Here is a 20,990-nt window from a genome sequence, read left to right as displayed (position 1 = left end):
GGAGGCCACTCTTTCACTGGAGCCCTGGGGTGAATCCTTTGGGGAAACAGAATTTTTTGTCGGGTGTTTATTGCTTTCCTAATCAATTCAGTTCCATTTAATAAACATATGCCCAAGAGCTTCCAATGTGCCAGGCACAAGGTTAGCCACTAGAGAGACAAAGACAATAAAACAAAATAGTCCCTACCCTCACAGGGCTCATATTTCACTGGGGGAATGGGGAGAACAAACACTATGTAAAAAGATAAGTCAATGGGAAGTATGATAAGAGGTATCGGAACTGTGATTTCACTGGGATTCTTTGGATGAGGAAATTCCCTTTACCAATGCAATTTGTGGTCTGTAAAAGTTGCATAGAGCTTGAAAAGTAGAATGACTTGCCTAGGATCACACAGGAAGTAAATGCCAAAGGCTGAATTTGAACCCAGGTCTTATTGGCTTTGAGGCCATCTCTTATCCTGAATCATCTCTTGGAGACAAGCACAAAGTATACCCAAAGTAATTTCAAGAGTGATCTAAAGAACCCAAAGAGGAGACAACACAAAAATTATACACATGTCATTTTTAGAGGGCATGGACACTAACAGCTGGGGTGATGAAGAAAGGCATCCTCTACAAAGCCCTGCCTGAACTGTGCTTTGAAAGAAGCAATGGGTTCTGTGAGGAAGGGGAGAGGAGGAGGTGCAGTTCAGTGATGGGATCCTACTCATGGTAAGGCACAAAGATAGGAGATACAATGTGATGCTTGGGAAACAATTAATTGGTTTGTTTTCCTGGAATTTTCCTGAAGGGAAATAATATGAAAGAAGACTTGAAAAAAAGAAGACTTGATCTAGATTGGGAAGAACACTGAATTCTGAGTTTCTAAATCTTATCTGTTTTCTACATTTGGGGGTCATTTGTGGATTATTTTCTAGCAAAGAAAGCCCATAAAAGTGTTTAGCTCATAGATGAATGTTCGATCCACATGGGCATCTCCTGCCTAGAAGCTTGGTTCCAGGTAAACATAACATTAACTGAAACAACATTGGGGTGACAGAGGAAGGAAAGGCATGGGATTAGCTCCTCAGGAAAAAATTTTTGACTTGATTCTAGGGAAAGAAGCCAAATGATAATACAGTGTGGTTTTATGGTGTTACTTCTGGTTTGTTTCTAAGACATTAATGATGTCATTAGAAGTTATTATTGGTTAAAAAAAAAGCACTAGGTGGGGTAGACTTGTGTGGGCTTTCTCTCTGATTATTTTTATTCCACCCCATTCAGTTCATTAGCTGCAATGAACTGGAAATAGAAAGATTTATGTTACTAATTAATTTAAAAAAAATAAAAGTTTAAGGGGAAGGTTCAACAGAAGTGTACCCTATGACTGTGCTTAGCGATCTTCACAGGTCCTAAACAGAAATCCATGGTATTAACCAAAGTAATTATAACAATCAGCCAAGGTTAATTAAAATGCAGAGTAACATTTGGGCAAGAATAAAATCCACTTTGGAGGTTTTCCAGAAGTACATGCATTTGTGTAGGCACTTAATCCACCCAAGGGTTCCATCCTGACAAGATATCCTGGTGGATGCTAATCAGCATTGGGCTGCCTTTGATCGTGTCACTGAAAATTCCTCTTCTAAGACTTCTTGACCATTCTCAGAAGATCAGTCCTAATGTAGCTTTGGCTTAATCTGGGAGGCAATTACTTTGTTATTACTGTCCACTACACTTGCTTTAACTTGTACAGACTTACTAATTAAAGTAATTAATCAAAGCCCCAAGAAGTTAGGACTGTCTGGACACTGCCTGGACTTTCTTCCGTATTCATTTACCTTTGTTGGTTGGCACTGTAGACTTCATTTCTTCAAGCACCACTGCCCATGTGGATAGTCTGACGCATTTTCAACCATTCTGTCATTGGAGGCCGTGTGATGCTCCCTGACTAAGGTGACAAAAGCATCCTTTCTCCCCCTCTACCTCCACCCTACCACTGGTCCTCTATCTCATGGTTCATGCCTGGGGTGAAAAAGAGCTGGCTGAGTCATCAGCCAATGGCCTCTGAGAGGCAAATATGGTCAGCACAATCTTTAGGCAAAATTATGAAATTCACTGAGTTTGTCTTCAGGGAGAAGAGTTTTCCATAGGATGGGAAGATTATCTGAGGTCAGAGGACCTGGATTCAAATCTTGCCTTTTTCACTTACTACCTGTGTGACTTTGGGAAAGCTACTTCATACCCTGGGGACCTCAGTTTCCTCATTTGCAACATGAAGGAGTTGGCCATGGCTCCTAAAGTCCATTCCATCTCTTTTTTTTTTTGCAGGGCAATGAGGGGTAAGTGACTTGCCCAGGGTCACACAGCTAGTTAAATGTCAAGTGTCTGAGGCTGGATTTGAATTCAGGTCCTCCTGAATCCAAGGACAGTGCTTTATCCACTTCGCCACCTAGCTGCCCCAAATCCATTCCATCTCAAAGTCTTTTTCCATGGTCTCAGCTATCCATTTCTCTTTAGAAGACCCTTTGCCTATATAACTTCAGCCCATCCAGTACCCAGCTTCTCTTTCCCCCTTCATAATATACACAAAAAATACTGAAAGGAAGCAAGATCTAATATTGGTCATTTGCTCTTTAAGTTTTAATTAAGCTTCATGAAAAAATGGTGGGAGGAGGGGAGAGAGAGCATTTTAAGACATCCCTAGGCAGCACAGTGGATAGAGTGCCAGACCTGAAGTCAGGAATTCAAATCTGGCCTCAGACACTTGCTAGCTGTGTGACCCTGGACAAGTCACTTAACCTTGTTTCCCTCAGTTTCCTCATCTGTCAAATGAGCTGGAGAAGGAAATAGCAAACCTCTTCAGTATCTTTGCCAAGAATACCCCAAACAGTCATGAAACATTGGACACAGTCGAACAATGATAAAATAAAGACCCATTTCTTTTGTTATTGGTGCTTTAATCCTGAAGAACTTAGCATAATGTCTTTCATACACTGTAAATATGTTACATATTTAAAATGTTCATTGGATTAAATTGAACTAAAGGTAGCTTGTGGGGGAGAGACTTGGGAAACAGAGGTGCCCCTACAATCTTGTGAAGTGCCTGCCTATGCCAATGTGCTTGGGGAAGGGTATGCTACTGAGAGCTACTCCACTCCCATAGGTGCTAAGGTGAGTAGATGAGTGTATAGGAAAGTATTCTCTTGTTCCCCTACAGCACAGCAAAAAGAATGCTGAACTTATAGTCAAAGGACCTGGGTTCAAATTCCACTGCTGATATTTAACTCTGTTACTTTGGGCAAATCGTTTCCCTTCCCTGGGCCTCAGTTTCCTCATGTGTAACATGGCCTCTGAGGCCCCTTCCAGTTTGACCTTTATGCTCCTGAGGAAATTGAACAGGGAAGTGGCTGGTGCTTTAAAAAGTCCCTTCCCTTCCCCTGGCCTATTTTCTTTGCAATAAAGGGATTATACTACAAGGCTTATAAGGTCCCTTCTAGGTCTAAATCCCGTGTTTCAGCCAAGTGGACAACTTTCTCAATCAGTTCTTGTCCTGTGCTCTCTGTTTTAGTTGTCACTGCAGCATCTTCCATGGCTAGAACAGATTCCTCTTCTTCCCCCTTCTCCACCTACTGAAGACTCCCATTTAAGGACAAATTCAGACTTCAGATTTCCCTGAGACTGGCCCATCCCATCATTTCCCTACCTGCCCCCCTCCTTCCTTCCCTAGCAAGTTAAAAGAGATATCTCTTTCCTCAAATTTCCATCGCTCTTTGGCTGAACCTGTCATTTGCAAAGATCTCATTTGCCCTTTTAATAAATAAGTCATGAGACAGATTGGATTGGAGGATAGAACATTGGACTTGAAATCAAGAAGACCCGAGTTTAAATCTTGCCTCAAGCACTTACTAATTATATGACCCTGGGGAAGTTTCTTAACTTGTCTCAGCCTCAGTTGTCTCATGAAAAAATGGTGTTAATAATATGCATTCTACCACTGGGGTTTAAAAAACACACATGCACATGATCTATTCATGGCTTGAGGACTCACAGCACAGTGGTTTCAAAAGACATATTGTTGAGCAATAGGGGTTAAGTAACTTAAGTCTTAGCAGAGCACAGATCTGACCATGTTACTCCCTTGCACAAGAAGCTTCAATGGCTCCTTACTGCATCTCAGAGAAAATACAAACTTTTTTTGTTTGGCATTTAAAGCCATTTACAATCTAGCTCTAAGCTAGTTATCTTCCTTCCTTCCTTCTTTCCTTTCTTTCTTTCTTTCTTTCTTTCTTTCTTTCTTTCTTTCTTTCTTTCTTTCTTTCTTTCTTCCTTCCTTCCTTCTTTCCTTCCTTCCTTCCTTCCTTCCTTCCTTCCTTCCTTCCTTCCTTCCTTCCTTCCTTCCTTCCTTCCTTCTTTCTTTCTTTCTTTCTTTCTTTCTTTCTTTCTTTCTTTCTTTCTTTCTTTCTTTCTTTCTTTCTTTCTTTCTTTCGGGACAATGAGGGTTAAGTGACTTGCCCAGGGTCACACAGCTAGTAAGTGTCAAGTGTCTGAGGCTGGATTTGAACTCAGGTCCTCCTGAATCCAGGGCCGGTGCTTTATCCATTGTGCCACCTAGCTGCCCCTAAGCTAGTTATCTTTGTTGGGGATAATTTCATATTATTTTCTATCTTAAGCCAGCTAGACTAGTCTATTTGCTTTCCTCCCTTACACATCATCACATAACCTTGGCACCTAAAGGCCAAGCCCAAAATATTTTCCCTCTTCATTCCAGTCTCTTGGGACCTCTAGCTTCCTTGAAGACTCAAGTGCTTCTCCTTTAAAGGGGTCTCCAATGATCCCTGCAGATATGTCCTCTTCCCATGCCCCCCCCCAAAGAAACGTTGTATATTGTATATGTATCTTTTTGTATACACATTGTTTTCCCTAGAAGAATGTAAGCCCATTAAGGTCAGGAAGGGACTGTTTTGTTTCTGTCTTTGTATCTCTAGTGCCTAGTAGAGGAGAACAAGGAAAGAGAGGAGAGGAGAGAATAGTAAGAAGAAGACTGTTTATGGCCTCATCCAAGTGGCTTATTTGCTGTTCCTCATACACGAAATGCTATTTCCCATCTCTGCCTTGTGTGGACTGTTCCCTATACCTAGCATGTGCTTTCTCTTTACTTTAACCACTTGGAATCCTCAGCTTCCTTCAAAGCTCAGATCCCATACCACTTCTTACACGAAGCCTTTCCTGATTTCCCCAGCCACTAGTGCCTTCCCACCCCTGCCAAAATCAACACTCCCTAAGATGCAAAAAAAATCACTCTGCTTTCTTTGTATATATTTTGTACTTATATGGATCCACATTTCCTTCATTAGACTGTAAATTCCTTGAGGGCAGGGACAGTTTACATTGTCTTTTTATTCCTAATGTCTGAAATAGCACAGGTTGGGGGTTCTTAACCATTGAAGCCTGGGGATCTTTTCTCAGAATCCTATTTTTAAATAATTGAAGGAAATATTAAGCTTCAGTTAGAGGTTAGACAAAATAAAGATGTAATTTTTCTTCCCATCCTAGTTCATGGACCTGGAGGTCCACAGGTTAAGAACCCCCTGTGTAAGCACTTAATAAATGCTTTTTGACTGATTGATTTATTGTTTCTTCCTTCCTTGAATAATTTGAGATTTTAGACCTGCAGAGTATGCCCAGCGTGGGGAGTACCATATATTTAATTTGATATTTCCAATGCATCCTCAGCCCTACAAGCTTTAATATTTCCTTGCCCTTTGGCTAAAGGTAGAACTTGGAGCCCTCATACACAGAAATGAATTACTTGACTTGACATAAAGCAAAAAGAATTCTAGAGCCTTCTGTGCATTTGGACAAGAGCCCCTAAGCGCTCTGCCTCGCCCTTGGTGCTGGATCACATCTCGGCCCCAGCCTCCTCAAAATGAGATTATTTCAGGCTCACTCATCCCACAGGGAAGTAGAATCCATGTGGGAAGCAAGTCACTTTGTGTCTGGATCTCAGAGGACTCTTTCAGTAAGACCAAAGCATTATTCATGCTTAGTAGATGAGAAAACTAAGATCTAAAGATGGACCCTAAGGTCAAGGATCTCATGGCCATTAGGGGCAAAGCCAGAGCATCAGTCTCAGAGTCTTAAGTGCAAAACATACAGCAATTCTAACACATTTATATTACTATATGGAACATACCTCATAACATAACATAAAATGTTTGGTAAATGAGAGTTATTTGTATGAAACCCTCAAAAGTAAAATCCAAACTCCTTCCTTAACCTGGCATTCAAGGCTCCTATAATCTAACCTCCGCCTGCCTTCCCAACTGTGGCTCCTTTTATTTCTGTACATGAGGAATAAAGGCAAAGGTAAACCTTGGGCCTGACAAATCAATCAATCAATCCTTTGCTTTCTCTGTACACCAGTGTAGTAGGAACCAAGACAGGTTCCTAATTCCCAGCTCTGTTCCAGCCATGCTGATTAATTTCCTAGATGGCATAGGGGACAGAATGGTAGACTGAGTCAAGAAGACCTAAGCTCTATCCCCACCTCAGACTACCTGTGTGATCCTGGACAAGTCACCTAACCTCTCTTGGCCTCTCTTCTTTAAATGGGGATAATACCAGCATCTACCTCAAAAGTTTGTTATGAGATTCGAATGAGACACCATATGTAAAATGCTTTGCAGACAATAAAATGCTCTGTAAATGTTAGTCATAATAATTATTATTACTGTACCCTGCTCCATGAGCTTTCACAATTACCTATTACTTCCAGGATCAAATTTCAAGTCCTATCTTTGGCATTTAAAACACGTCACACCCTGGATCCTTTCTCCTTTCCAGTCTCCTCACACCTTACTCCCCTCCACCTACTCTACAATCCAGGCAGATGGGCCTACTTGCAGGTCCTTGAGGATGACCCTCCATTTTCCATCAACACGCTTTCGCAGTACTTTTCCTTCATGCTTGGAATGCTCCCCCCTCCCCTTACTTTTCCCGGCTTCCTTTAAGGCTCAGCTCAAATTCTGCTGTTTATAGGAGGCTTTTCCTTGTTCCCCTAACAGCTAATTAATGCCTTTTTCTTTCAGATCACCGTCCATCCACTCTTTAGATATCTTCTATGTTTTTAGTAACTTAGCTGTTGTCTCTCCCGTTAGCCTGTAAGCTACTCAGGGGCAGGGACTGTCTTTTGCTTTCTCTTGTATCCTAAGAGCTTGATGCACTGCCTGGCACACGGTAGAAAATAAATCTTTGCTGAATGATTCACTGAATATAATATGCCCATTCCTATTCTAACTTCAGTATAATCTTGGAATGGCTCTAGGCAGCTCTGTGAGACTATAAGCTGCAGAAATGGTGGTGCGCCTCATTTTAGAGGGAAGTTCCCTATTTCAATGAAATCAGAGGCTCAGTCCCTAGCATATTCTTCTAGAGAATGTTTAGGGTTGTGAAGGACTTTTCTGTTTAATCATCACCGATACATTGATAACACCTACGGCCATGCTGCTAAAATAAAATCCGGAAAAAAGTCCAGGGTTGGCTATTGTTCTTCCCACAGTAGTTTCTAATATTCTTCACTTAGCTGTATTAAAATACTTCCTTCAATATTCCTCCAGGCACCAAGAAAGATAAAGAATTGCATTCCTCTGTGTGTGTGTGTGGGGGGGGGGTGGAGGTGTTATTTCATTTCTTCCCCAAATAGGGCACTTTGCATTTTGCCTGTGGTGGTGATCAGTAAATGGGTATTCCTCAGTCTCTCTCTGGAAGCAAGGCATAATTACTTCCTATTGCATTTTTTGGCAGTGGAAATTCCCTCCTACAAGGGGAAAAGAAAAACCGCCTCCTAAACTTTCATTACCCATTTTCTTCTCGCTGAGTTTACAGCCCTCTTGATGAGAAGTGGGATGGCAGTTTAACTAGAGCGTTGAAAACGTGCCGTTCTCCCCCTAAGCTGGCAACAGATCAGCAAACCCAGGGTTTTGGCCTAGAGATGCCAGGTTTCTGAGAGTTTCCGTGGCGGCAGCAGAATAAACAGCGCAGCGTCCTGCACGAGTCGCACCTGGAGCCTCTCATCCTCCTTTTTCAAGCTGTCAAGAATTTCAGAAAGAAGACACACGCCCTCCCAGAGCCCTGGCGGGGAAGCGTTGGCCTTGGACGCTACAACGGGGACAGGATATTAGTAGGATCAGGGATGAGGAAGGAAGAACACGATGAAGCGCTGGTCCAAGGAGTCCCGAAGATTGCTGGTTTTGTGTTTGTTTCCCTTAAGGGAACCCGGGCTCTTGAACTTCTAGCCTTGGGAGAGCTGGTGCTTGAGCAGAGCCGAAAGTGGGCCAGTGACAGCTCTCTCTGTGCGTGGGCAACAAATGAGTCAGTATCTGCCTGTTTTAGCTCTGGAGGGAAAGCCAAGAAGCCAGCGAGGAGCACTGGATTTGGGTCGCCGGGACCTGGGTTCTGATCCCAGCCGGGCCGCTTGCTACCTTTGCCACCTTCCCCGTTGTATGTAAGTAAAATGGAGGGGGTTGTGTGGGGAGCCTCCTAAGGTCCTTCTCATTCTAAATCGATGACCTCGGTAATATACTAACTAGAAACATGGGGGAGTGCTTAGAGCACAATCTCTGGGAGGTGGAAAGAGCGAGGTTCAAATTCCTCCTTAGACACTTAACAATTGTGTGGCCCTAGACCCCTTATTTCACTTCTTGGTCGCTCATTTTCACTGCCTGCAAAATGATGAGGCTGACCTCTAACCTCCAGCTGGGTTCTAAATCTATAATCTTATAATTTCTTTTCTGTTTTTTTGTTTTTTTTGCGGGAAAATGAGGGTTAAGTGACTTGCCCAGGGTCACACTTGGAGCTGCACTTGCATGATAAGGGTATGGAGTTTGATTCACTTGTGTCCTTAAAACTAAGGCTTCTAGATTTTTCAGGAAAGATCCTAAGGAGATCTCATTGCATTCCCTAAGCTTTCATGAAAGAGGCAACATGGTCCAGTGGAAAAATGTTGAATTTGGAGTAAAAAAAAACTTTGAATTGAATCCTAGTCCTGGCACTTACTACGCTTATGACTTTTGCAAGTCATTTAGGCAGCCGGGTGGTGCAGTGGACAGAGTCTGGGCCTGGCATTAGGAAGCCCTGAGTTTAAATCCAAACTCAGATATTTACTAGCTGTGTGATCCTGAGCAAGTCACTTAACCTCTGTTTGTCTCAGTTTCCACAACTGTAATATGATGATGATAATGATGATAACAGCACCTGCCTCCCAGTTCTGCTGTAAAGACCAAATGAGATGGGGAGTATCTGGGTGGCACAGTGGATAAAACACAGGCCCTGGATTCAGGAGGACCTGAGTTGAAATTCGGCCTCAAACACTTGAAACTTACTAGTTGTGTGACCTTGGGCAAGTCACTTAACCCTCATTGCCCTGCAAGAAAAAAGGAAAAAAAAAAGATCAAATGAGATGGTTATAAAGTGCTTAGCACAGTGCCTAGCATATAGTAAGCACTATGTAAATATTAGCTATTATTTATTCTCTCTGGACCTCACTTTCCCCCTCTGCAAATTGAAGGGCTTTGGTTAGATCATCTCTAGTATGCCCAAGAAGGAAATAGCAAACCATTCCAGTATTTTGGCCAAGAAAACATCAAACGGGGGGTCACAAAGATTCAGACACAACTGAAAAACCACTAAACAACAAAGTGCCTCTTCCAGTTCTAAATCTACAAGCCTAGGTTTCCCTCTCCTTATCCCTTTGGGAAAGTCAGTTCAACATCCTTAGTCCTCGGTTTCCTCCTTTGTAAAACTAGGGAGAGGGTTAACTGGATAATTTCTAAGGTTTGTCTTAGTTCTCCCTTCTGTGGCTCTGAGTCTGAGTCTAGGGATGGCTGTCAGGGAGGGAAATTCAGCGTCAGCTCCCACCCCCATCAAAGGAGAGGCTCCAATAAGACTGTCACATCAAGCCTGGCCATTGTCACCCTGTGCTGTTCCCTGAGGAAGCATTTCAATCCAGATGGTGTTCTTCTTGTCAGGGGCCGGCCTAGCATCGCATGTCATTCTCTGACATTTTGCCAATAACTTTGAACTTGTCTTTTTTCTCTCTCCCTTTCCTTCATTAAGGGGCAAAAAAAAGCACTTGACTCAGATCCTCTGAAAAGTCTTCCCATCCCACAAAGACATTTTTCCTCCTTCTCAGAGAAGAAAATTGACTGCGGGAAAGCTGAAATAATTCCAGAAATGATCATTCCATAGGGGGAAGAGAGAAGAGGAGTCACACCCTAAACTAGAACCAGGATGGAGTGAATGGGGCTTTGTTCTGGCCCTGAACAGAAGGTTGGGTACGCTTCTTCCCCAAAGTGAACATTGTCCCTAGAAGACACAGTTGTCTGGAGAGCAGCCTGCCCAATCCTGGTAGTGGGGCTGTGCTATGCCACCTTTCTCCTTCATCCTCCTATTCCACCCCCTACCCCAAACTGAAATTACTTCAGGCACAATTTCACATTAATCATGGCTCTGGTCCCTGGGAAATGCCTGTGAGAGAATGCCCTAAAAAGATTGTGGTTTATGTGACTGTCATTCTAGGCTAGCTTCAATATCTATTTAAGCCCCAAATCCCAGAAAGCACTGCGTTACTATAATTCTTTTGTTCAACAAAGTATTCAAGTGTGACCTCACAAAACCGAGACTTGGAACTTGTGAAAGGACTTTTGAGACCACACGGTTAGCCTTGATGAGCGAAGCATCAGGGCATAGTAGATAGAGTGCTAAACTTGAGAGTAGGGAAAATCCTGCCTCAGACACTTACTTAGCAGCATGACCCTTCTTAAATCACTTAACATCTCTGAGCTCTTTAAAATGAGGGAATTGCACTTGGGATCTTCTAAGATTTCCTCCAACTCTGAATCTATGATCCTACAGAATTTGGAGGCCCGGAGAAGGGATCTTTGGCAGGTTTTTAGCAGCATACTCGCTAGAATCCTGATATTCTGATCCTTCTTCCTTCTCCCCTGACACTTGTCCCTCTCCAGGTAAGACCAGAAGAAGTTGTCTAATAGCCACATTTCTGATGACAAAGCATGTGGCTGGAATGATCTCCTCTCTTTTAGTCGACAAGCATTTGTTGATTACCTGCCCTGTTCCAGGCACCATGTTAGATGCTGGCGATAGAAACACAGAGAGAAACAGACCTTGCCTTAAAGGAAACAATATGTAGAAATGTGAAAATATACAAAATAATTGCAAGGTAATTTGAGGGATGAGAGCATTAGTGGATGCATCATAGTGTTAGTGATTTGTATATTGTCGTTTTTCAGTTGTTACCTACTCTTTGTAACCCCATGGGCAATAGCTTTCATGGGGTTTTCCTGGCTAAGATGCTAGAGTGTTTGTCATTTCCTTCTCTAGTATAAGGCAAACAGGGGTTAAGTGACTTGTCCAGGGTCACATAGCTTGTAAGTGTCTGAGGCTGGATTTGAACTCAGGTCTTCCTGACTCCCAGGCCCAGCATGCTATCTGCTGAGCCATCTAACTGCTTGTCACATAGTAGGTGCTTAATAAATGTTTGTTGACAAGTTGTGCTCCACAATGGCATGGAGAATAGGGTATAATGAATGGCTATAATAGTTGTGCCCTTCCCCATATGTTCTATTAAAAGTTATTCCTCAGGAAATTGCTTCATCCAGTCATGGTTAATTGCCATGACATGACTTTATGCAACTGCTCAATATGTATGGGTATGCATATATATTCACATGTATTTGTACATGTGTGTATATGTATATTTGTTGTTCAGTACTTTCAGTCATGTCTGACTCTTCATGACCCCTATCTGGAATTTTCTTGGCAAAGATTCTAGAGTGGTTTGCCTTTTCCTTCTCCAGCTATTTTTAGAGGAGGAACTGAGGCAAACAGGGTTAAGTGACTTGCCCAGGGTGTCACACAGTAGCTTTTCTGTAGATATTGTAGATATTTATTGTATCTGAGGCCAGATTTGAACTTGGAAAGATGAGACTTCCTGACTTGAGGTCTATTGCTCTATCCACTGTACCACCTGGCTGCTCTATGTGTATGTGTGTACTCATCCATCTCTCTCTCTCTCTCTCTAATCTATGTATACATCTATCTATCTCTCTATCCATCCACCTATCTATACACACACACATATATATTATATGTGGATATGGAGCGAAGGATATTTATATGTATATATATATATACATATATATGCGTGTGTGTGTATCTGCATGCATACATACATGCAGATACACACACATTAAATTAGCCATTGGGGAATTTCCTAGCTAAACATATCTCTCCAGGAACCTAAGTGTTCCCAAACACCTTTCTCCTGTGGGTGATCCCCACCACCACCCCCCTACTCCCGCCTTCATGATGCTGCAGTGTTATAGATAAGGCATAGCTGAGAACCAGCTGGATGGAGGCCAATCATTGAGCAACACTTTGAAGATTACAGGATTAAAGGATTTGGAACTGGGAAAGTTTTCCTTTGGTGCTGCCTTCTCCCTTCAGAGAGGGCAAAAGTGAAGCTCCCAGGGCTAAGTGGCAAAGTTAGAATTCAAACATTCCAAATGCCATGGTGTATTTGACACAAAGAGAAGGCAAGAAGAAGAAATGATGTTCGGTGACAAAGATGGGAAAGAGGTGGCATGATGCAATGGGATGAGTCTGAAGATCTGGGTTCTGCCACTTAAGAGTTACATAATCTTTGAGAACAGATTTCAGTTCTCTGAGCCTTGCTTTTCTTTTCCATAAAATAGGGATGTCATGGTGCCACTGACCTCCTTCAGTAATGGGTGGGTAAAAACCAACCACATCTGGGGGGGCGGGGATGTGCACAGGACACACTTTTTAGTTTCATCTGCTCTGTTACTATTTTCTTCATCACTTTCTTAAATCCAGACAATAGCAAAACACTAGATGAAGCCATAATTTGCAGCATAGATTTCCAAGTTGTACATTCTTCCAGAATACTTACACATTACAAAACAGACTTTCTTTGGCCTAGAGATGAAAAACGAATACATGCCTCTCCCCTTAGAAGTGTGTATTTGTGTGTGTGTGTGTGTGTGTGTGTGTGTGTGTGTGTGTGTGTGTGTGTAATGCTCATACATTGATTGGAGAGCTAAGTTTCCAAGAGGCTCAAATCCAGAGCCAAATCATTTACATCATGAGAAGGGCATCGATGCAAAAGCTAGGATTCTGAAAGCAATCACATTTAGAAAGGGACCTTCTTGCCATTTGCTTGTTGGAAGAAAAAAAAAAGCTTCATGTTTTTCCTCTTTCTTTTTTTTTTTTAATCTTTGCTCCCAAGGTTAGCTAAGATAGGTAGGGGAGGGGAGAGAAAGGAGGATATTCAGAACTAAAGATGAAGTAAAAACAGAAAGAATTCATAAAAATAAGCTAGCACAAGGAGAGAAGCTCCCTTCCTTATACCTCTTTCCTGGGAGGCAAGGCCACCTAGGGCAGGAATTGCATGGTTAGAGCCAATACAAAGGAGGCATCCTGGAGGGACTGGCTCCTTTGCTCTGTTTCCCTCTCCATTGCCTTTTTCTCCCTTTTCCCAATACAGGATACAGCCACATGAACAAATATAGTCCAGTTGTAGTGAGTAACACCAGGAATATTAGAAGGTTTGGCTCAGGGGTCCTTAAACTTACTGTTGTCATAAATTCTTTTGTAGTCTGGGAAAGCCTATGGACCCCTTCCCAGGATTACTATGTGATTAAAGTAATTGAATGAAATGGTGAAATTCATTTAGAGACTGGTGAAAATAAAGATGTATGTTTTCTAATAGAGTCATAGTCTTCTTTAAATCTATCCATGGATACAAGGGGTCTGTGGACACCAGGCTAAGAATCCCTGGTTTGGTTTAAAATAGGCACTGTATATTAGGAGCCTAGTCTTGGTTCTTCCACTAAGTATCTGTGTGACCTTGGGAAAGTCATGTCCCCTCCTCTGGGATTCAGCTTTCTAATTTCTAAAGCAAAGGAGCTGGACTAAATGATCTTCATGATTCCTTCTCTCTAATGTTCTAATATATATGTATATGTATATGTATGTGTACATATAGGTGTATGTGTATATATGACTCCAGTTAAAATAGTATATATTTATTAATATAACATAACCCACCATGACAGTGTGATCTAACATAATATCATATGTATATAACATGACAAGCAGTATGGCATAGTAGATAGGAGATGGCTTGGGGGTCACAAAGAACTTGGTTCATGGATTATCTCTGACATTTAAACCAGCTGTGTGGTCAGGGTCAAGGCCCTTAATCTCTTAGTACTCCAGGCAACTCCCTGAGATTATGAGTTGCAGGCAGGTGCTGATCTGCATTGGTGGAGGGAGTTCCCTACATCTCCAAAATCAGAGGTCCAGGTCATCGTCTCCTCTCCCCCCAAACAGATAAACCATAATCAGGATACATTTATGTAATCTATTTAGATGAGGGGCAGCATGACATTTTGGATTGAATACCATCTTTGGACTTAGGAAGAGCAGGGATCAAGTCAAAATATAACTAGGGGTGAGTCATAACCATTCTCATTTCCTGAGTCATTTCTCCAAGTCTACATTAGAAATAAGTGATTGATCTGCATTGGTGATGGGAAGTTTCCTTGCCACTGGACTTTGATAACTGGAGGAGAGAAGGAGAGAAAGGCCGATGACTGTGCAGCTCTGCCTCACTTAAATTCAGTTCACAGGCAAGTGATGTCATTGATCTTCTTCTGGGACAAAGGACCACCACCACCACCATCACCAATCCCATGTGAATAATATAATAATGGATGAGGACCCCAAAACCATCTTTAGTCATAGCATGTGCAGAGAAAAGAGCAGGCAGTGTATTTATCAGTAGGAGTTAATTGGAAAATTAACAAACTACCTTCCCAGCCTACACCTGTCAACAAAAAGATTCTAATAAGAAACCTTAGCAAGACACCAGCATGGTGTGTGCATCCTCTCCTAATGAGGATCAACAAAAAGGCCCTGCTGTTCTGTGGGTAGGTCAGGAGTGTGTTTTTTGGGTTGGGGTGGTGGTGGTCACATAATTGCAGGCAGACCTAAGACTAATGATGCTTTCAAAAGAAGACGGAAGGATGGATTCAGCAGGCTACAAGGATACAGACTGTCAATGTGATTCACTGAGTAATTATGGAATAATACAGTGTAAACTATTAGGAGATAATAATAATAAGTCAGGATTGACTCATCTCTTTGAAAACTTGGGCCTGACAAACCTGCCAGGTATTTGTTATCTCCCCTAGTCTGTGCACCAATGTACCGTGAGCAAAAGCAGGCAGCTGAATTCAAACGAGACAGGTCTATTATCCTTTTTTTTTACATTATAACTGTGCGAATGCGGCGGAGAAAAACAGGAATGCAGTTAGGCTAATATCAGCACCCATTTCCAGGTAAAATGATAATTGTCAGTCACCTAAAGTCCTCCAAAATTAAATGTTCTCAGTCCAAAGTAGAAAAAAATGGCAGTGATGGTCTTGGGATAGCATACAAAGAACGACATTTGGCTTACTAAGTGAAGTGGGTATGCAGAATTTAGGAGTCGGTTCACTTGAATTCAGCACCTGCTTTGTGCTGATGGAGATATAAAGACAAAATACTAAAATTAAAAAACAAAAAACCAAACAGATAGATAGATAGATTGATAGATGAATGAACGAACAAACACATAAATAAATGTATGAATAAAGAAAGAAGTGAATGAATGAGAGAATAAATGGATGAATAAATGGATAAATGAATAAATGAACAACAACATCAACATAAAAAACAGTTCTTGCCCACAAGGATTTTATATTCCATTGAAGAGACAAAACATTCATCTCAATTCAATTAGTCTTCAATAAGAGGCTTCTGGGTGCCTCAGGCTGGGGATAAAAGGGTGAGAACAAATAGTCCTTGTTCCTTAAGGAGCTTATGTTGTTACTGAAAGGATACAACTGGTACACAGATAAGTAAGCACTGTATGTACACAAAATGATGCAAACTAATTTCAAGAGGGAGGAGGGAGGTTGGAGATCAGCAAATGCTTCAAGTAGGATGTGGCAGTTGATCTGAGCTTTAGAGGAAGCTAGACCAAGCTGGACAGCTAGGGCAGGCCCTAGTCAGGAAGATGAGTCTTCCTGAGTTCAAATGGGGCCTCAGACACTTACTGGCTGTTTGATCCTGGGCAAGTCACTTAACCTTTTTTTTTTTTTTGCTGCAATTTCCTCATGGGTAAAGTGGGCTGGAGAAGAAAATGTCAAACCACCCCAATATCTTTACCAAGAAAACCCCAAATGATGTCACAGAGAGTCAGACATGAGTGAAAAAGGACTAAACAACAGCAAAAAAGATTCTACAGGAGGGAGTGCAGGCCAGGAATCTAGGACAGCCTGGGCAAAAGACTGCAAAGGAAGGAAACCGAATGCACTATATGAAGAGCAAATAGACCAGTTTGACTAGAATGGAGAATTTTCAACCAGCAGGAATGCAAACCGAACTGGAAAGGAATCAGGGAGGCAGATCATGGAGGACTCTAATGTTTGTAACATTTGTAAGAGGGTCTTTGAAATGTGTGCTAGAGGCAATAGGGAGCAACAGAGACAATTTGTAAGTAGGGGAAGGACACATCTGTCCTTTACAAATATCAATATGACAGCTGTGTAGAGAATGTGTCAGAGGAAGATGAGACTGGAAACAGAGAGACCAATTGGGATGTTATCATAATTGCCCTGGCAAGGTTTGATGAGGGCCCAAGTTAGGATGCTAGGCATGTGAATGGAAAGAAGGAAATCGATACAGGAGATATTTTTATTTGAAGGTTTGAGGCTTCAGACTTGCTTAATTTTCATCCTAAAGGACAATGTGGTACAGTGGAAAAATCACTGACTCCAAAGAAAGAACTTGCATTTATTTCCCAGTTTTGATGCTTACTACCTATGTGACTTTGGCTATGTCACTTAATCTCCCTAGAACTCAGTTTTCTTATCTGAAAAATGAGGGAGTTGGATTCCATGGCCTCTGAGTTCTCTTCTCACTCTATATCTATGATCCATGATATGAGACAGTACATATGGAGTGGGGATGGGAAGATAGGGCAATGAACCATTAACTCATTTTTTTTGGTGGGGCAATGGGGGTTAAGTGACTTGCCCAAGGTCACACAGCTAGTAAGTGTCAAGTGTCTGAGGCCAGATTTGAACTCAGGTCCTCCTGAATCCAGGGCCAGTGCTCTATCCACTGCCCCACCTAGCTGCCCTCCCCCCATTAACTCATTTTTACAGAATCCAAAATCTTCAACTTGAGAAATGTCTAGGCTTGAGGACATTATGTAGTAGATGGTGGCCATTGCTGGTGATCTAATGGTGTGGTTTTGGTGTAGTGAGCTTTGCAAGTACCCCCGCCCCCACACAAATACACAAGAAGAAGTGGAGAGGAGGTGAGTTCTAGGAACCTTGGGGTCAGAGATAGAAAAATATAAGACAAAGTCTTTAGAGGATCGGTGGCTAATGGAAGATCCTAGCTCTACAGCTAAGGTCTTAGAGGCCATCTTGTTCTAATCACCTCATTTTATAGGTAAGGAAAGCGAGACTAAAAAAGGATAAGTTTGTTGCCACAGTTAGTAAGTATCTGAGGCAGGATTCCAACTGATGTTTTCCTGACTCCATGTTCAAAATCTCATCCACTGCACCATAATGCCCCTCCTAGGTGATGTCAGGATCAGCAAGGTGCTACAAAGGGAATAAAAAACTGTGTCCTCATGACAACTGGGGTTAGGGTGGGGGCGCTCCAGGTATCTAGAAAGGTCAGAAAGATATCAAAAGTCAGTCAGACTAAGGCAAATTAGCTCTGTCTGGGGGAATATCCCATCAGTAAGGTCAAGACAAGTACTGACATTGTTGTTCCAGGGAAAGGGCCTGTGGAGGGGGCACAGGCTATGGCAGCAGAAGGGGAGGAGCCTAAATCATCACTTTGGAAATGAAATGTACCTTCATGGTGAATTAGTCCACTTTATTTTCCTGATGAGGCAACTGGCACCTAGGAAGGTTAAACAATTTTCCCAAGGTTACAAAAGGAGTAAACATCAGGGGTAGGATTTGAACCCTGGTCTTCATTTCCCAAATCAAGGACTCTTCCCACTGAACTATACTGAACATACCGATATTCATCTTAACATCATGTGGTTCAAGGGAAATCAGGAAACCTGGATATGATTCCCAGTTCTATCACTAATTATCTATGTAGCCTTGGGCAAAGCACTTCACCAACTAGATATTTCATTTCAAGCAATTAATTAACAAACTTTCTTTTTTATTAATTTAGGCACTTCTCTATGCCAGGCACTGAGGATACAAAGAAAAGCCCATCATTTGGGGAATGGATGAACAAATTCTGGCATATGATTGTGATGGAGAACTATTGTGTTATAAGAAATGAGGAGCAGGATGATTTCAGAAAGAACCTAGGAAGACTTATATGAACTGATGCAAAGTGAAGAGAACCAAGAGCAACAGCAATGTTGTAATGATGATCAACTGTGAAAGACTTAGCTACTCTGATCAATACAATGATCTAAGACAATTCCAAGGGACTCGTGATGAAAATAGTATCCGCCTTTTGAGAGAAAACTGATAAACTCTAAGTGCAGATTGAAGCATTTTTTCTTCACTTTATTTTTCTTGCTTTTTTTTTTTTTTCAATTTGGCTAGTTTGGAAATATGTCTTGTAGGATTTCACATGTATAATGGATATTCTATTGCTTGTCTTCTCCGTGGATGGGGGAGGGGCTGGTGGAAAGGAGAGAATTTAAAACTCAAAATGTTAAAAATGAATGTTAAAAGTAAATAAAACGGAAAATAAAAATATAAAGCGTATTTCAACATAACATAAAAAAATAAAATGAGGGGGTTGGACTGGATGACTTCTAAGGTTCTTTCTAAGTCTAATCATTTAGAGCTTCTTTCACCTCAGAGTAAACATTGACTGATTTTGTTTATAAAATGCTGTCTGAGAGCTACAAGATCTTTCGATGCTGCCAAGCACGGGAATATGAATGGGACTGAGTTGACAATTAGTCAATCTGCTATCATTTCTTAAACCCTTAAACTCCCTGCCAGGAATTATGTTAGGTGCTAAAGATACCATGGTCAGATAGTTCTTGCCCTCAAGGCAAGTGTGTGTATATATTTGTGTAAACTTATACATATATATATAAGCATATATGTGTGTTTATGTACATAGTAACTTCAGATATATATCATACAACCACAGTAGGAACAGTGGCCCAGAAATGGAGCTTTGTTCTAGGTGGTCAAAGACATTGTGTTTAATTATTGGTGTAGTAGCAGCCTAGTAGGCCTGGGTCCAGTTAGGAATACTCTAACCATAAAGAGAACACTCTGACAATGAGAAATAATACAGTTGATCAGCTTGCTGGGGTCAGTTAGAGGGTGCTCTTTCCTTGGAAAAGCAAAGCAGTTAATTAATTAGATAGTGGTTAGTCAAACAGACAATGAAGCAGACATGTCATGGGCACCCAGAAAGCTGGATGCCTTGAAATTTATAGCAGGAGCCTAATTGGGCCAGATGTGCTTGCTATGTGATTAGAACCAGGTAGTGACAATAATCTTAAGTTAGGAATATGACATATTTACTGTTTCATGTATCCCACTGTCCAATAGCATCCTCATTCCCCAAACAGCTGTAACTTTTCTCAAGTCTTTCCCCCATCCCTTTCTTTTCTCTATAAAACTATATCACCTTCTCCTTTGTTCATGGAGGAACATGCCATAAATCTGTTCCTCCTCAGGAGTTGAGGTTTAGACTTCTTCTCCCGGCCATACTTCTGTGTGCCGAGTAATAAAAACGTTTACTTAAATTTTTATTGGATTGTGTGTACAAATAATTTTTTGATAGAGGAATATTTTCAGATGCAGTTTCACAGTAGCATAGGGAAGCTGATTGTTATGGCTTTTGGTTATTGTTCTCTGAGCAAAAGGAGGAAAGTGAGTTGGGGCTGGATCCCTGGAGGAAGTTACTACAGGGCAGTTGGCAAGTACCCACACTGACTAGATATCCTGTTGCCTGACTGGATGGTATGGAAGATAGTAGGCAAGTAATATTATTATTCCAATAATATCTTAAGTTTCACAAAACCACACATATACTGTCTGTTATCTTTTTGATTATCACTCAAGTCTTATATAAATTGATACAGATATTACCATTTTACAGATGAGGCTGTCAAATGCTTAAAGAACTTGGGTGTATTCCCACGGTCACAAAGATGGTCAGGGACAAAAGCAAGGTCTAAACCAGCTTCCTCTTATGTCCAATATAGAACAATTTTTCAGATACCATACTGTCTCTCCAGTGGATAGAGACAGGAAGTCAGGGGACAGAGAATAGGATGGACCTAATAATTACTATTCTTAGCTGGCCTCGGGCCTCTGATGAACTCAATTCTCAAATATATCCTGGGCTTGACCTCTATCTAAACCTCTTCCTCAAATATATTCTGGCCTTACACTAACATTCCCAGGTGATATTAGCCAACCTGAAGGGTGAAACCCTCAGCAGAGTGGGCACCACAGGGCAGAGCATGGAACTGGATCCAGATTGACCAATTATGGCTTCATGAGGAGTTGAGCCAAATTTGGGGTCGTGACAAATGAATGGGCATCTGTTATTACACCGTGGGTCGTTTGTTAGAAACTCTCTCCTTTTTCTTTCCCATTTCATATCTTTGATTCATTAACTCAGTATGTTGGAATTACAGATGACAGCAAGGGTTGCATTTTAAACAGGCAAATACCACGGCTTTAAAAGTGGCCTCCCTAAAAAGGTTAATATTATAAATGCATTTTAAATGTCTAATACATAATCATGTGCCATGAAGATGGAAATGTCACGAGTAGTGAAACCTGGAGAAAAAGAAGAAAAACTAAAAAACAAAAGAAACAAATACCTTTGCCTTCTGTTCA

The 20,990-nt window shown here is 41.5% G+C and overlaps 1 long non-coding RNA gene across 1 annotated transcript; it reads left to right on the top strand.

The window, feature by feature from the left end:
* Window positions 1-7,821: 7,821 nt before the first annotated feature.
* On the top strand, window positions 7,822-18,382 carry LOC122756240. The gene is made up of 3 exons (XR_006356443.1): window positions 7,822-8,482; window positions 10,093-10,310; window positions 18,331-18,382. It is a non-coding gene; the product is annotated as an uncharacterized LOC122756240 (long non-coding RNA).
* The last annotated feature ends 2,608 nt before the right edge of the window (window positions 18,383-20,990 follow it).

The sequence above is a fragment of the Dromiciops gliroides genome, chromosome 4, assembly GCF_019393635.1.
Source record: "Dromiciops gliroides isolate mDroGli1 chromosome 4, mDroGli1.pri, whole genome shotgun sequence".
NCBI classification, from domain to species: domain Eukaryota; kingdom Metazoa; phylum Chordata; class Mammalia; order Microbiotheria; family Microbiotheriidae; genus Dromiciops; species Dromiciops gliroides.
This window is presented reverse-complemented; position numbering and strand designations above follow the sequence as displayed.